General features: G+C 41.1%; 1 protein-coding gene across 2 annotated transcripts in view; it reads right to left on the bottom strand.

Moving 5' to 3' along the window:
• NACC2 (NACC family member 2) overlaps window positions 1-3,726 on the bottom strand; it is a 130,156-nt gene extending 126,430 nt beyond the window's left edge. The window contains exon 1 of one of the 2 annotated variants that reach the window (XM_043982866.1): window positions 3,447-3,726. The gene's annotated coding sequence lies outside the window, so the exon portion shown is untranslated. The remainder of the gene's footprint in view (window positions 1-3,446) is intronic. The other variant, XM_043982869.1, reaches the window with a different exon arrangement.
• Window positions 3,727-17,053: the final 13,327 nt, after the last annotated feature.

Raw genomic sequence — 17,053 nt, 5'->3', positions numbered from 1 at the left:
GAAAGGGCTATCATCTTCGACTAGTCTGTCCACTAGACCAGTGTTGTGTATCTGATACAAAATAGAAACTAAGGGCCTCTAAACCATACCTAAGAATGCCTGTAGGCGGCACACTGAGTTTTAAAATGTATTATTATATATGTTTTATCATATTTTACTGATTTTGTTAAATATTGGTTCAGACAGATTTGGGCTGCGTGTTTGACACCTCTACACTAAAGCAGTCTCAAATCACAAGAACAGGATTTTGATTCTGCCCATCCCGGTATATACTAATGGACTTCCTAATTTGTGTGGCCCTGACATAATGGCTAGCAAATCACTTAATCTGGAGATTCCCCCTTTCCCCCCTTTTAAAGCCTTATATAGTATTTGAATATTTTGGTTCGGTCCTATTAGATCTCATGCCTTTCTAGTCTACCATTGTGGAACGGAGGAAAAGCGGATTATTCATTTGAGGAATGAACCACTGACCAGTTAATTCTTCCCATGTCCTCCCCTTCAGACCTTCCCCATCCCGTGTTTTCCTTTCTGTTGGATTCCTTGAGTTTCCTCCTCTACACAAGTGCCTATAACACTTAAATCATAGAGTTGTAGTGAGACTCAAATGAAATGATACAAATAATAGGATAGGGACTAGACCTGATTTAATTAGTGCTGGGAGCTTCTGGGGGAAGAACTTGCTCAACCATTGTAGGCTGGCACATTCTCTGTAACAGTCTTAAGGGAGTTGCCTAAAGCAGCAGTTAAATGACTTGCTTAGGGTCATGCAACCAACATGTGCCAAAGGCATTGAACTAGCTCCAAAGTCAGCTCTCTCTACCCACTATGGAGAAGCTGCTTCTCCTGATAAGGTAAAAGCTGATGTTTATATATAGCTTTAAGGTTTGCAAAGCACTCTATATACATCTCAAAAAAAGTATAAAGTACCATGTATGTGTCGGCTTTATTTTATTATTATGGGCCTTCAGCATGACTTCACCTTAGCCCAGGTTCAGGTCCAGCACCATAAAAGACCCAGTAAAACATTTGTGTCAACTCTAGAGTATCGGCAAAGGAAGGGGTCAATTTAGAGGATTATCTAAAATAGCAGATAATTAAACATAATGACTTAGGAATGCTTTCAATTACTATTAGCTCTCTTTTTCCACTCCCTTGTAACATACACATTGATCATCTGTATTTTATTTAATTTTTAAGATTTACATTTTTAAATGCAATCTGTGTACATATTGGTTAGAAGTCAGCAATAGAAAATCCACTACACAGATCAAAAAAAACTGAACGTCTAAAAATAATTTTTCTTAAAGAAAGGAGAGCTGTCATTTACATAGACTGTTTAAAACTACTGCTCTACAATTAAGTACATTCCTAATTCATTCTGTGACCAATGGGAAGTGAGACTAAACAACCCCTCCCCCCCCCAAACAATCAAATATGACCTTGGTCTTACTGGCCCATCATCTAAGCTAGCTGCCCACCTAAACCAATGTACAGCAGAGAGCTCAGCTGCAGGAATACGCAGCTATTGGCTGGCCTCACTATGGTTTCCAAAGGCCACAGAAAGAGGTACATATCTGACAAGAGAAGGAGGCTGCTCTGGACCTTATGTGCAGGCCCCAGAATAGAGGTTTCCCTTCCACATCATCATCTGTGCACATTCCTAAGGAAAAGTGCTCAACACTCCAGGTTACAACTTTTAGGTCTCCCCTGGAGAAGACAGACTTTTATGGGTTCACAATGGTGAGTGGAGAAGGGGAGAGATTCCCTCTGATCTCTCAGCTCAGATCCCCAATCCCTGCAAGTTCCTTTGGTCCCAATGCCTCCTCTGCGGGAAAACATGCCAGCCCGTAATGGGCCTAGTCAACTTAACATCCCACAAGCATCAGGGTGCTTCCTAGGCAGATTCCAAAGGGTTTCTTTGCAGAAGCCTGTTCCCCACAGTCCAACTAGTAAAAGAAAACCCTAGGACAGAGAACACTGAATCAATAGACAGTCCCAAATCCTGCAGCAGAGAAGGCAGTAGCATGCATTTGACAGGATTTAGTCTTCTCTGCTGCCGGAATGCATCTGGCTTAAGTCCGGCCCTCACTGCGGGAATTGATGACTTTTTAAGAAGCACACCCCTAGACCAGTCATGCTCTCTCGCTCCTTCTCTCCCTCCCTCCTTTCCATAAACAAAAGAGACCGTCGGACTTTAAACAAAACTCCAGGAAACATTTTAACAAGAAGGGGATACCCTTCCTCTCTTTAGCCCCATCCCAGAACAACATTTTAATGAAAAACAAGCCAACAATTGAGTCTTAGCTAATCAAACAACATAGTTCTCAAGGGCATTTACTCCATCCTTAGCAAATGTAGAAACTATCAGTATTATTTAAACTTTCTCGAGAATCCAAATGCATAGAGAATAGGGAAAGTCTAGTTTGAAGGGAGGTGGTGGTGGTAGTGGTGGCGGAGGTGCGATAAATGGTTAGCAGCAACAGTTTCCCCAACTGATTAAGCCACCCCTCCCCCAGCCCATCTCACAGTGATAAAGGGACTGGAAAGGCTGTGAGATCTAATCAGACTTGACTAGAATATTCAATGTCTGAGTAGTCAGAAATTTTTTTTCAAAAGGAGAAACGAATGATTCCAAGGAACCAACAGCAAACCCAGCAGGGATGTTCAATCCCCTGCAATAGTGCAGAGAGGAACTGAACCTGGATCACCACCCCCCTTCCCCTACTCTAGATAAGTTGTGCACAGTGTAGCTTTCCACGATTTAGGAATAAAACTGAAAACGGAGCAGCTAAGGAGGGGTTTGTGGGGAGAGCGGCCAGGGCATACAATCAACCCCTAGGCAGAGCAAGCAAGAGGCTAGAAAGAGGAAAAGAAATCCTTAGAGAAAAGGGGGGCTAAAAACTAGAAACCCTCCACTTTCTGAGGGAACAGTTAAAGGGAGCACAAGTGGAGTGAGCATGGGGGGGGGGGGGGTCATGCACAGCTGGAAGAGAAAAAAACTCCCTTCCCAGGGCACATCTGGAGGGCATTCAGCCTCTCCCCCTCCCACACACACACACACACACACACACACACCTTTACCACAGCACAGCTGGTGAAGGGGACTGACACCTCGTTCTCCCACTGCGGGAACACAGCTGGAAAGGGCCTGCGGGCGCTCACTCCCCCGGTCCACACCGTGGTTCTAGTGAAGGGTCTAAGCCTTTGGGAGCGGGGGATGGGGAAGGTGGGACAGCTGAGGCTGAGAAGGAATGCAAAGGAAGTGTCGGGACCCAGACTCCCCCCCCCAATCATCGTCCCTTCGCGGGGCGCAGCTGGAACAGGAAAGGGGGTGGGGGCACCCTCCAGATGTAAACAAGTTGATCTGTTCCCCTCCTCAGCCCTTCCCCCACAGCTGGCCGCACTGACGCGAACGCACAGAAGTTGGTGGCCCCAGGTCTTACCTGAAGGCAGCTTTACGCACCCCGAACGCCAGCTCGGGGACTCCGGGGCCAGGGGCTTCACCGTGGCCTGCAGTGGCAGCCGCGTCCCCCCACCCCTAGCCTGGTCCCTTCCTTCCTCCGTATCCCCTTCACTCCCCGGCTGGTCGGTCCCGGCCGCTGCGGCGGCGGCGGCGGCAGCAGGAAGTGATTTCCGCTGGCTCCCTCCTCACATGGACTTTCTCCGACCTCGCCCAGCACCGGCGGCTGCACCGCGGCGGGAGGAGGAGAGAAGAGGAGGGAGGTGGCCCGGGAGGAGGGTGATTTAAAGAGACAGTCCCGCGCCCGGCCCGCACCGCACCGCCTCCCAAACACACGCACGCACGCACGCACACTCACCCAAGCACACATACAAACACACACACGCTACAACTAATATTACTTACACACGGAAACCGCGGCTTAATATCCCCCTCACCCCAGGAGAAGAAAAAAGAAGGGGATAGGGATGGGGGGGGGGGAAGAAGGAGATAAGGGAGGTGAGAGAGAAGAAAGCCAGGAGAAGCAGGGAATATTAAAGGGGAAAAGAAAAGAAAGGGAAAAGGAAGAGGAGAAACGAACAGGTGACACTTGGGAAAGAGGAGAAACCTGAAAAAGAGAAAGAAAGGAGGGAAGAAGAATTCCCGGTCCCTTTGCTGGCCGATCCTAGGCCTTCTGCCCCAAGGGAGTTCTGCGGACCCCTTCAATATCAGCCCTTCTCTTCCAGCAGAGGGAAGGGAGAAAGTGTTTTCCCACCTCAAAAAGTGGATAATGGGGTACATGGCTCTGGGAGGGTTTGCTCTTTCCCAAAGGCAGCCCACAATGCATTATTAGTTAATGTTTGCAAAGTGCTTAGGAGATGGAAAGAGCTAAGTGTTATTACCAAATGCACCTGTACTGCTCCAAATGTGTATATCCCAAATTAAATGACAACATGGAAGGCTTTTGGCTGGGAACAGTCGCTACCCATTGACATTTATGGCTGGCCATAAAAAATATCTATGTGGAAATGTACTTTTGCTAATCACAGTGGATCCTTGGGCTGTGTCAGTCTCTTCCTTGAAATATGCATCCAAAGCAACAACCCAGAATAAAGAAGGGCTGGCCTCTTCTTCAGCACATTGCCTTCTGTAGCCCCAAAATATTCCTTAAAGAGTTAAATTGTTCTAAACCTTCATGTTTCCCCTGCTCATCTCACAGGCTGCTTCTAGGATGGTACAGTATTATAATGCTGCGCTTAAGTGCTGGCTAGGCAAGATGGAAAATATATTATCATATGCATATTTGGCAAGGGCTTATGGAGATAACTAAAGAAATACTCTTTTTTCCAATGTTGCAGTTTATTATTTTTCAGGGGAAGGAACTGAGAAAATGAAATCTGTTTGGATGCAGCTCCTTGTCTGCATTCAAATCCTGTGTGAGCAGAATATGCACACGGTGTGACTCACACTGCATTCCACACGCTACTATTTAGTCATATATAGCTAAACAAATCAGCCCATATGGCACCACATTTATCTAAATTCTCATTCATTTGGACTAAGGTCTCATTTTAAATAAGTGGATGTAAATAAAACCCATCAATAAAGTAAATTAACATAGGAGAAAATCAGCAATACCCTTTGTCCTTCCAGCCCCAATGTGGGGCACAGAGGTTCAGGGTTGGAAGGGCCTTGGTTGCCCTCCCAGATGGCACAGCAACTACTTCCCCCCACCCTTTATGGATTATTACAGGATCAACAGCATTACAGAAAGGAAAACCTCAACTCTGACTGTGACTATGGGTCTGAAAACTAGATGATCTCTGAGATATGCACTTAGCACAGTTTCTTGTACATAATAGGTGCTTAATAAATGCTTGTTGACTGATAAAAGTCCTTTCAATTTCAAATGATCTTGTGATCTTGTCTAAAATTGTTCCCATGTCAATTCTCCTCATGGAAGAGAAGCTTAGCAATTACTGGGTGAATGTAAATTGTCAAAACAGATCCAGACCACTAAACATTTCCTTTCCCCAAGTTCAAGTTTGGGAGCCATAAGTCATTAAGATCGTAGGTGTAGAGCCACAAAGTGGCCTTAAATGCCATTTGGTTCAGCCTCCTATTTTTGCAGATGAGGAAACTGAGGCCTGGAGAAATTACAGCTCTTGCCCAAGGTCTCAGAGACAGTGATAGAGGCAGGATTTGATCCCAGGTCCTTTGACAATATATATATATATATCACTCTTTCACTGTATAACTCAGTCTCAGTAAAGTGAAGGTCACAAGGTTACTCTTCAAGTGGGTCAGATAAATTTCTTCTATCTCAACCATTGACTAGCTCCTAATCTCAGCTACAGACTAAAGCCTAATCTGAACCACAGGCTGTACCCCTAAACCATGCTTGCCATTTTTCTAATATTTTTCATAGTTTCACAGATGGCCCTATTTCCTCTATGCCTATATGTTATGATCCTAATCATCTAAGTCCCAAATCAAAAGCCACTACCTCTTCTATGAAACCTTCCTTACTTTCCTGGGGCAAAAGTAATCTCTTCTTCCCTTTGAAGAATTATACATAGCATATGTTTGTACAACACTCATGCACTTGCCTTGTTCTACTTTGCATTGTATTTGTATACATATCATATCTCTTCTATTAATTTGTAAATTGATTGAGGGTGGGGACCATGTTTTCTTTATCTCTGAACCCTCCTTAGCACTTAACATCATGTCTTTCTAATGCCTCTTAGATGTGTCTCCTCTTCACTCACACTGCTACCACTGTAATCCAGGCCCTCATCATCTCTCTTGTACAGTATCACAGTAGCCTTCTGAATGGGTTTCCCTGCCTCAGAGTCTCTCCTTGCTCCAATGTATCCTTCATAATACAGCGAAAGTGATTTTCCTAAAGTGTAGGTCTGACTGGAACACCTTACCCAGTAAACTCTAGTGACTACCTGTTACCCATGGTATCAAATACAACCTCCTCTTTGGGGAATTTAAAGTTCCTCAAAACCTGATCTTTTTGTAATCGTTCAAGTCTTTTTATACAGTATGTCACTCAACACATTCTATGGTCCCATCTCTGTGCCTTCACAATGGGGGTTCCCATATCTGAAAGGTTCTTCCTGCTCACCTCTGTCTCTCCCCATTACAAAGGTACATGTGCCACTTTCTGCAGGAGGCCTTTCTGATTATTCCATCCTCCTCAGTTGTTTTTACCTTCTCTTCTAAAGTTACTATCTACTCTGCATACCAAATATACACCTACTTATTTACTTGTTGTTTCTTTCCTTAGAATACAAGTTCTTTGAGGACAGGGACATTATTGGCTATTTCTTTGTATCCCTACCTCTTCTCACAGTGCCTGGCATAGAGTAGGAGCTTAAATGCTTGCTGATTGATTAATTGGTGGAATAAATATTTGTTGGCTTAAATTGACCAGTTCCCAATTTTACAAAAGTGTGTCTTTGATCAAAGCAGAGACTAGCTCAATATAGCTCATTTCAACTACAAAAAAAAAAAAATTCAGAGAATACATTTTTTGAAAGATGGCATCCTCAGTAGCTGCCCTCAATAAGTCTTTTTTTTTTCTTTCAGGATTTCCTCTTGGTTCAAGAGAGGTACATTTTAAAATATGATTTTGTAAAGTGAGATATAACACAAAAAGATGTCTTGCCTTTTTTTTAAGATGTAAGAGTTTAAATGACTTAAAACTCAATATGAGACAATAGTGGGACATGGCAACCCAAAACCCCTAACATGCTTTTAGTCTACATTAAAAGAATAATTGTATGTGGAATGAGAAGATAGTCCTGCTGTACTCTGGCCTGGACAGTCTATTTTAGGAAGAACACTGGCAAATTAGAACAAGTTCAAAGAAGGGCAACCAGGATGGTGAGAGGCCTGGAGACCCTTCCATACAATGATTTGTTAAGAGAACTAGAGATATTTAGCATTGAGAAAAGAGGATTTAGCAGGGGGAATGTGATTGAAGTCTTCTACAATTTGAAAAGTTCTCAGATGGAGGAGAAAGCATGACATAACAGGAAAAGTACTAGAATTGGAGTAGGGAGAGACCTTGATTTTTAATCCAGTGGGTGTTTTCTCACTTAGAGTCCCCTATACCAATGGCAGCATAGGTCCAGTCAAAAAAATATTAAGAGTGAGGGTAGGGGGTGGCTAGGTGGCACAGTGGATAAAGCACTGGCCCTGGATTCAGAAGTACCTGAGTTCAAATCCAGCCTCAGACACTTGACACTTACTAGCTATGTGACCCTGGGCAAATCACTTAACCCCCATTGCCCCACAAAAATAAAAATACATTAAAAAAAAAAAAGAGTGAGGGTAGGGGGCAGCTAAGTGGCGCAGTGGATAGAGCACCGGCCTTCGAGTCAGGAATACCTGAGTTCAAATCCGGCCTCAGACACTTAACACTTACTAGCTGTGTGACCCTGGGCAAATCACTTAACCCCAATTGCCTCACTAAAAAAAAAAAAAAAGAGTGAGAGTAGGGACAGCAAGGTGGCACAGTGGATAAAGCACTGGCCTTGGATTCAGGAGGACCTGAGTTCAAATTCAACCTCAGACACTTGACACTAGCTGTGTGACCCTGGGCAAGTCACTTAACCCCAACTGCCTCACACACAAAAAAAAAGAGTGAGGATAATATGATGGAAAGAATGATGGATTTACAATCAGAAGACTCAGTTGTATGAGGAAGGACCAGTTGAACCAAGAGAGTCAACGGAAGCTCTCTGACCTTCAGTTACCTCAGTTTAAAACAACTTCCTTTCAAGGTCATTGTCAGGATCAAATGCGATAATCTAAAGTACCTTGTAGAACTTAAATATGCTTTATATATTTCAGTTACTATTAATATTATAATTAGTATTAGTTTTGTTCTGTTTGTCCCCTGAAAGCAGAACCTAGGAGCAATTAGCTGAAGTTGTGGAAAAGCAGCTCAAAGTTTCATGTAAGGAAAAAGTTCTTAACAATTAAAGCTTTAGGGGCAGCTAGGTGGCACAGTGGATAGAGCACCGGCCCTGGATTCAGGAGGACTTGAGTTCAAATCCGGCCTCAGACCCTTAACACTTACTAGCTGTGTGACCCTGAACAAGTCACTTAGCCCCAATTGCCTCACAAATAATAATAATAATAATAATAACAACAACAACAACAACAACAATTAAAGCTTTAATAGGATCTTTGGCCTAGATCAAGAAAGGACCTCCAGGGCAGCTAGGTGGCACAGTGGATAAACACTGCTTAGGAAGTAGTGTATTCCCCTTCATTGGAGGCCATCAAATGGAAGTTGGATGTCAGGGGTGTCATAAAAAGAATTTCTTTCTAGGTACTGGTTCATGTAGATGAGCTCTTGGATCTATGAATCAATCACACGGTTTTATTCAGCAATTACTATGTGCCAGGACCATTAATAAACTCTAGGGATACAAAGAATCAAGCATAGTGCCTGCATTAAAAGAGCTTACATTCTAATGGGGGAGCAATATTTGCATAAACAGGTATAAAAGGTAAGTACAGGGAGCAGCTAGGTGGCGCAGCGGATAAAGCACCAGCCCTGGATTCAGGAAGATCTGAGTTCAAATTCAACCTCAGACACTTGACACTTACTACCTGTGTGACCCTGGGCAAGTCACTTAACCCCCATTGCCCTCCCCCCCCCCGAAAAAAAAGGTGAGTAGATGGAAGACAGCCTTAGAAAGGAAGGCACTAGTGACAGGGAAAAACTGGAAAGGGCCCCTAGAGAAGGTAGCATTGGAGATGAGTCTTAAAGGAAAACAGGGTTGGTTAGAGCCAGAGATGAACCAGGAGAGCATTCCAGTTATGAGGGACAACCAATGCAAAAGCTAAGTGGCACAATCTTCCTCAGTTCAAATCTGGCCTCAGATATTTATTATTTGTGTGACCCTGGGCAAGTTACTTAACCCTGTTTGCCTAAGTTTCCTCATCTGTAAAATGATCTGGAGAAGAAAATAGCAACCCATTCCAATATCTTTGCCAAGAAAACCCCGAATGGAGTCACATGAACAATAATACAAAAGCATGGAGGTGTGAGGTGAATGTCACATGTAAGGAACAATAAGTACAACATGTGCAAATTAACTAACACAAATTTATGTTTTGAGGATCTTAAGAAAAGAATGGAAAGGGAGAAGAAGAGGACTATACTGGGAAGAGGGAGGAAAGGGAAAGATTAGAGAAAATTATCTAAGTGTATATAAACGATACAAACAGGAGGAGGTGGTAGGAAGTTCACATCAGTGAACTTCACTCATCTAAACTAGTCAAAAGAAGAAAGAATACACAGGCATACAATTATGTACAGAAATAACTTTCACTAAACAGGGAAACAGGAAGGAAATAGGAAAAGAGGAGGGGGTAATTAGAGGGAGATTAGATTAAGGGAGAGCATCTTGGAGTCATAAAGATCTAAATTCAAATCTAGCCTCAGACACTAGCTGTGTCACCCTGGGCAAGTCATTAAACCCTGCTTGCTTCAGTTTTCTCATCTGGAAAATGAGCTGGAGAAAGAAATGGCAAAACCGTTCTAGTATCTTGGCCAAGAAAACCCCAAATACGGTCACAGAGTCAGACATGAGTAAAAAAATGACTGAACGGGGCAGCTAGGTGGCACAGTGGATAGAGCACTGGACCTGGAGTCAGGAGTACCTGAGTTCAAATCTGGCCTCAGACACTTAACACACACTTACTAGCTGTGTGACCCTGGGCAAGTCACTTAACCCCAATTGCCTCACTAAAAAAAAAAAAAAATGACTGAACAACAAAGATTAAGAGAAGGATTAATGGGGCAGTGAGGTGGTGCAGTGGATAAAGTGTCAGCCCTGGATTCAGGAGGACCTGAGTTCAAATCTGGACTCAGACACTTGACACTTACTAGCTGTGTGATCCTGGGAAAGTGACTTAACTCTCATTGCCCCACAAAATAAATAAATAAATAAAATAAAAAGAAGGATTAGTCTTAAACAAAAGAAATTTTAAGGATGTACAAAATATTTATACCTCTTTTTTTTTTGCAGGGCAATGAGGGTTAAGTGACTTGCCCAGGGTCACACAGCTAGTAAGTGTCAAGTGTCTGAGGCTGGATTTGAACTCAGGTCCTCCTGAATCCAGGCCTGGTGCTTTATCCACTGTGCCACCTACCTGCCCCCCTATACCTCTTTTTAATGTAACAAAGAATGGGAATCTGAGCAGATACCTGTAAATTGGGTAATGGATGAACAAGTTATGATATATAAATGGGATGGAATACTATTGTGACAAAAGAAATCATGTAGGAAAATATTTCAGAGAAACCTGGGAAGATGTGCTTGAATTGATGCTCAGTGAAGTGAACAAAACCATGATAATTTATACAATAACAAAACTAGAGAAAAAAACAACTTTGAAAGAATTAGGAACTCTTATCAGCATGATGATCAATCATGATTCCAGAGGTTCAGTAATGAAACATGCTACCCATCTCCTTATAGAGAGGCAAAAGAATCAGAATGCAGAATGAGACAATTTTTTTAAAGACATGGTCAATGTGGAAATTCAGTTTAATTAATGTTGAAAATTAAATATAGTTTTTATCTGCCTGTCTCCTATAAATAGATCAGAGAAACTAATTTTATAATATCTGCTACAAAAATTGATAATAATAAACAGAGACATGTCTCCCATAGAACAAAACCAGATCAGAGAACATAATGTTTCCTACAGGATAAACCAGATCAGAGACAGACAGGAAAAAACATAATACCAATTTATTTTGTCCCAGGAGGAAAGAACTATGATCATGTGGAGACCCCTTCCAAAAGGAGCTCAGGGACTCCCTCTTTCTGAGGGTATATAAGGGGTTTTTTTGTCCACTGGTTACAGAGTATTATCAGTTTCAATAGTATGATAAATTCAACCCAGAAGCAAAATCAGTTTAACAATTTGAGTTGTGACAAGTATGGAGGAAATACAGAAGCATCATGATAAGATTATAGCATTCCAAAAAAAACGGTTTGGCAAGGATGAAGATGCCCAGATTTCCCCATAAGTTAAAGACTTGCTGTCCTTAGGGAAAAGAAGTCACCAGTAGGGTCTTTTATCAGCTAGCTATCTGGGCTCAGTTTAGGGTTCAGTTGAAGGACATTTTGCTCCTATTAACCCAGGATCTCATAAAAATACTTTTGGATAATAAGGTACCTCCATTAAATCCAGGTGATCCATACGTTCATATTAACATTGACTCCATGTGTAACCTGAGTACCAAAGTCCATTGATGTAGGACTATCTCTCAGTTGGTGTAGAGCAATGCCCAGTGCCTACATTAAGGGTGGGTTGCAGTTGTCAAGAGCAAGAAAGGAAAGAGAATAGGGATTTTTCTGGCTTCTAGCTTAAAGAGAAAAGATGGGCCATTTCAATCTCTCTTCAAGTGCCTGAAAGAAGAGGAGACTCTAGCAAGGAATCAACATGTAAGGAGTTAGCAGTTTTTATCCTGTCCCTATATTCAGCTTGCTAACACTAAAGACATCAGGGAATTTTCCCCTTATCCCTAAATGGAGAGCTCCTTCAATCTGTATTGTTTGGTATATATTCTATGTGTATTCATTGTAGACCTGATATTTGGTGGGAAGGGAGTCAAACCTTGGGTATATTGCCTGGATCCTCATTTCCCCATTAATAAATGGTTATAATGATTTTGTTCAAACAATATTTAAGTGGGCATATAGAATTAATTCTTGCCTGGTGGTCACTCCCTCTTCAAGGAGAACAGAGTGACCAGACTCTGGCTCCAACCTCCACTCCTGGCAGGAATTAAATCTCTTCCTTGAAGAAGGGTTAGTAGAGATGATGCTGGATATAACTATTTTTATCTCCCTTCAAATCACATTGAGACAGCCACATTACAAATGTTTATAATGGGTTTTGTTTTTCTTTTGTTCTAAATGAGGGAGAGGGCTTGGAAGGGTGAGAAGGTAGATTTTTCCTGATTGAAATAAAATATTTTAAAAACCCAAATTACTACAAAGTGAAATAATTAAATTTATTGGCTTACACAATAAACCTTGCAACTTAAAAAAACTTTTAATATGCAATATGCTCTTATTTTGTGGCAATCACTTGTGGTAAAAACCTGATTTGACACTGAGTTCACAAGATTTTTGCACATTTTAAAATTCATCACAAAACCACATATCAGATTGAATATTAAGCATTCTTTTATAGACAAAGCATTTCTAAGTCTAACCCTGATTATAATCCATAGATTTTCAATGAGATTTAAATCATATGAGTTCTCAAACCATTGAGGCATGCTTATCTCCCTCTTGTGGATATATTTCTTAACTTTTCATCATGTATGTCATTGTATAAGATCATATAGCAGTATTCCATCTCCATTTCAGAATTTCTATAACTCTAGAATAACTTTGTTTCTTTATATGTAAATATAATTATTAGTGTTCATCACTCCCTCAATGGGGACAACTTTCAGGTCCATTAGAAATTTTTTAAAAACACAGATAACAAATCTCACAAAAAAACCCAAAAACCCCTGTCCCCCTCAGTTCTTTTAATGGATGTTATACAGTTTGATGAAGATGCCTAGACTTTATAAGCTCAACTGAACTTCTTTGGATCATGGGGGTTTTTTTGGTTTTTTTTTAGTTGAGTGAAAAAGTAAGTTTCTGCATCAAAAATTATCTTTTTCCTATCTTTATTACTCTAGTCTTTCTGTTGTCTTTCATATAAGTGGTTTCTTTTCTGCAAAGCATTGGTTAATAGCATTTTTTTTTTTTGGTGAGGCAATTGGTGCCCAGGGTCACACAGCTAGTAAGTACCAAGTATCTGAGGTTAGATTTGAACTCAGGTCCTCCTGAATTCAGGGCCAGTGCCCTGTCCACTGCGCCACCTAGCTGCCCCAATAGCATTTTTGTTTTGTTTTGGTGAGGCAATTGGGGTTAAGTGACTTGCCCAGGGTCACATAGCTAATAAGTGTTTAGTGTCTGAGGCCAAATTTGAACTCAGGTCCTCCTGAATCCAGGGTCGGTGCTCTATCCACTGTGCCACTAGCTGCCCCTGCCCCAATAGCATTTTAAAAATTGGTCTTCTCTTTCAGGAGGACCTGAGTTCAAATCCAGCCTCAGACACTTGACACTAGCTATGTGACCCTGGCCAAATCACTTAACCCTCATTGCCCCGCCAAAAAAACCCAAACAAACAAACAAAATTGGTCTTCTCCCTCTTCTTTCAGCTTCAAGAATACTGTACTACATTGTAAAGGAATTAATAACCATCCCCTTCTCTCCAACTGCTGGTCCTCTTGGCAGTCTATTTGTTTTCTGAGGATTAATTAAGCTCTTTTATAGTAATAGTTTGTCAGTTCTTAGCATTTTTTTCTCTAACTTTCCTTCTTTTTCTTTTCCTTTAAAAAAACACACTCAAAAAACCCCATTTTTGACCATACTTTCCTTTGCCTTTTAGTATGACTGATCCTATTTCATTGAGGGCTTGAATGATCCTGGAAACCCTTACCTTCCCAAACCAATAGCCACTATAGTGTCTTTAACAGTCATTGAAGTGTACTCTTTCAAGATATAATTTTGTACATTTCCTTGAAGTAACATATATATTCTTTAAAATACAATAAAATAAAGTGAATAAACATGTCTATGGCGTGAAATCAAACACTTAACTGACATGGAATTAAACAAAGGGAAACCAGCTCAAACCAGTTTGATCTGGTCCAGGTCAGATACTCTAAGTCAGTCTGATGTCAAGATAAGCTTATGCACCTGATTCTAGCTTTCCCTAAATGAAACTATATCAAAATGATTACCTGCCACAAGTAATTCACATACCACTTTATGTTACTATGGCTTGATCATAGAGTACATGAAATAAGAAAACTGGGGAGATAGGAAAGGGCCAGGTTGTAAAGAGCTTTCAATGCCTAAGAGAGAAGTTTATATTTGATTCTAGAGGAAATATATAGCTACTGAAACTCACCTGGGCAGGAGGTGACATGGTAACAACTTCACTTTAAGAAAATAGCTTTGGGGGGCAGCTAGGTGGCGCAGTGGATAAAGCACCAGCCCTGGATTCAGGAGTACCTGAGTTCAAATCTGGCCTCAGACAATTGACACTTACTAGCTGTGTGACCCTGGGCAAGTCACTTAACCCCCATTGCCCTGCAAAAAAAAAAAGAAAAGAAAATAGCTTTGGGGGCAGCTAGATGGCGTAGTGGATAGAGCACCAGCTCTGGAGTCAGGAGTACCTGAGTTCAAATGTGGCCTCAGACACTTAACACTTACTAGCTGTGTGACCCTGGGCAAGTCACTTAACCCCAATTGCCTCACTAAAAACAAAACAAAACAAAAACTTTGAAATTAAAAAAAAAAGAAGAAATAGCCAAGAAGTAGCAAGGTGACCTGGTTCTGGGCAAGGTCAGGTAAAAGTTTACCTTTAAAAAAAAGTTTACCTAAAAGAGGATGGGCAGAATATAGCAAAAGCTTACCTAAGACCTAGGTCCAAATGGACCTTGCCTCTCCATCCCATTTTGGGTGACCTACAACTTTAATTCTTCCAGAGACTATGATAGTTCATGACTCAAAGTCATATAGAATCTTTGGAAGAATACTGATTTTTTTTTATGAGTCTTTGTTTCAGGATGAAGATTGAGATTATTAAAATCACTGTTTTGTTGTTGTTGTTTTTATTCATTTGTTTCTGACTCTTCATGATCCCATCTGCCGTTTTCTTGGCAAAGATTCTGGAGTGGTTTGCCATTTCCTTCTCCGGCTCATTTTACAGATGAGGAACAGGGTTAAATGACATGCCCAGGGTCACACAGCTTATAAGTGTCTGAGGCCAGATATGATGTCAGGAAGATGAGACTGGCTATCTCTGGGGACAGAACTCTCTATTCACTATGCCACCTAGCTGCCCCTAAAATTACTATACAATTTCTTAAATAAAATTCAACTTGCTCTACCTTCCAAAAAAAAAAGAAAAAAATAACTTTGACAGTTGTGTGGAAGATTGATTGGAGTAGGGAGAGTATTTCTATCATAAAGGTCCATGTGAAAAATTATAAAGACCAGAGATCGAGGGGTGGTTGTGTGAGCAAAAAGAAGGGGACGTTATCTGAGAGGTGTTATTCAGAAAGAAACAACAATATTTGGCAAATGATCTGATATGAGATAAATGAGAATGAGAAGTTGAGGATAACACCAAGTTTTTAAGGATGGTGATGTCATCAAGGGTAATAGGGAAGTTTGAAAGAAGGTTCCTACCAACTTTGAGATTCTGGGATTCTAAAATTAAGAACTCTATGCCCTACGAACCAAAAGTGGAGTGGAGGTGGAGAGAGGGAAGGAAAATCATGCTTTCTAGTTCCTAAGTGTCGTTTTAAGACAACAGTGACTGAGAAATTCCCAGAGCTGAGAGATAGATAATATGAATTACAGGCACTTGCTTATTCATAGGAAATGCCATGCTACCTTTGAAAAAGATGCTCTTGATCTACTATTATTAGGAATTGCCTTTTGAGATATATCTCCATTAGAGGGGATAGATTGCAGTGAGTCATCCACACCCTTTCACCTATTCCCTCTTGTCACCAACAATCAGTAACTTACAACACAGTCAGGCCAAGGACCCTGAACCTGTGATTGTGATTTCACTGGCACTGTGCTCTAACCACTAGGACATCTAGCCGATTGGGCAAGATATAACAAAAGTCTATATAACCTTCATGTGAACTAGTTGAAAAGTTGACTTGATAGATAAACTCCCTAGACTTAGTGACAAAGTTGTATTCATTTTTATTATTTGGAAAACAAACAAGCAAAACATTCATCACCTATTTCTTAAACACAGTGGAATTCCTTTTAAGCAATATCTCTTTATATTTAAAATGTTTCTAAACTCCCAGTTTATTTCAAGTACTATGGAGTACAAATCCAATGAAACAAAAGTCTGATCAGTACGTTGAAGTAGATAGTGATTAGATCTGACATGTCTAACAAAAACAAGTTCTGAGGCCCACCTCTGGCCACTTGATTGTTTATTGGTCTCTCCCAGAACTCTTAGAAACATGTTTACCGTCTCCCAGTTCTTAGACAGTTCCAATAAAAGGGATCTTCATTGCTGGTACTGCTCCTTTTTGTTTTTCCTTCTCTGAGTGCTGAATTAAGATGATAACTACATTAGGAAAAGAAACCACACCCTGAGAAATACCTAGAACTAGATCCCATTTACCCATTCTCTGCATTACAAGCAGGTTTTAGATGTGGTCAACAAGAAAGGAGATGGGAATGTATATAACATACTCAACTTTGAAACAGGTTAACATAGTGCTTGAAAGGCAAGCTAAAAGCCATACTCCTAAATTTCAGGAATACTTTAGAAGAACCTACGAGCAAACCCAAATTTCAAGCAGAAAGTATGATCCAATATAAAGTTCTCTGAGTTGAAGGTCAAGAGATCTAGATTCTAGCCTTGACTATTACAGTAGACTTGTATTTAGTTTCCCTACCTCAAGTCTTTCCTTCTCCAATCCATCCCCCATCTAGGTGCCAAGGGACTTTCCAA

This window comes from Dromiciops gliroides, chromosome 2, assembly GCF_019393635.1.
Source record: "Dromiciops gliroides isolate mDroGli1 chromosome 2, mDroGli1.pri, whole genome shotgun sequence".
NCBI lineage: Eukaryota > Metazoa > Chordata > Mammalia > Microbiotheria > Microbiotheriidae > Dromiciops > Dromiciops gliroides.
Note: the sequence above shows the minus strand (reverse complement) of the source record. Positions and strands in the feature narration are given on the sequence as shown.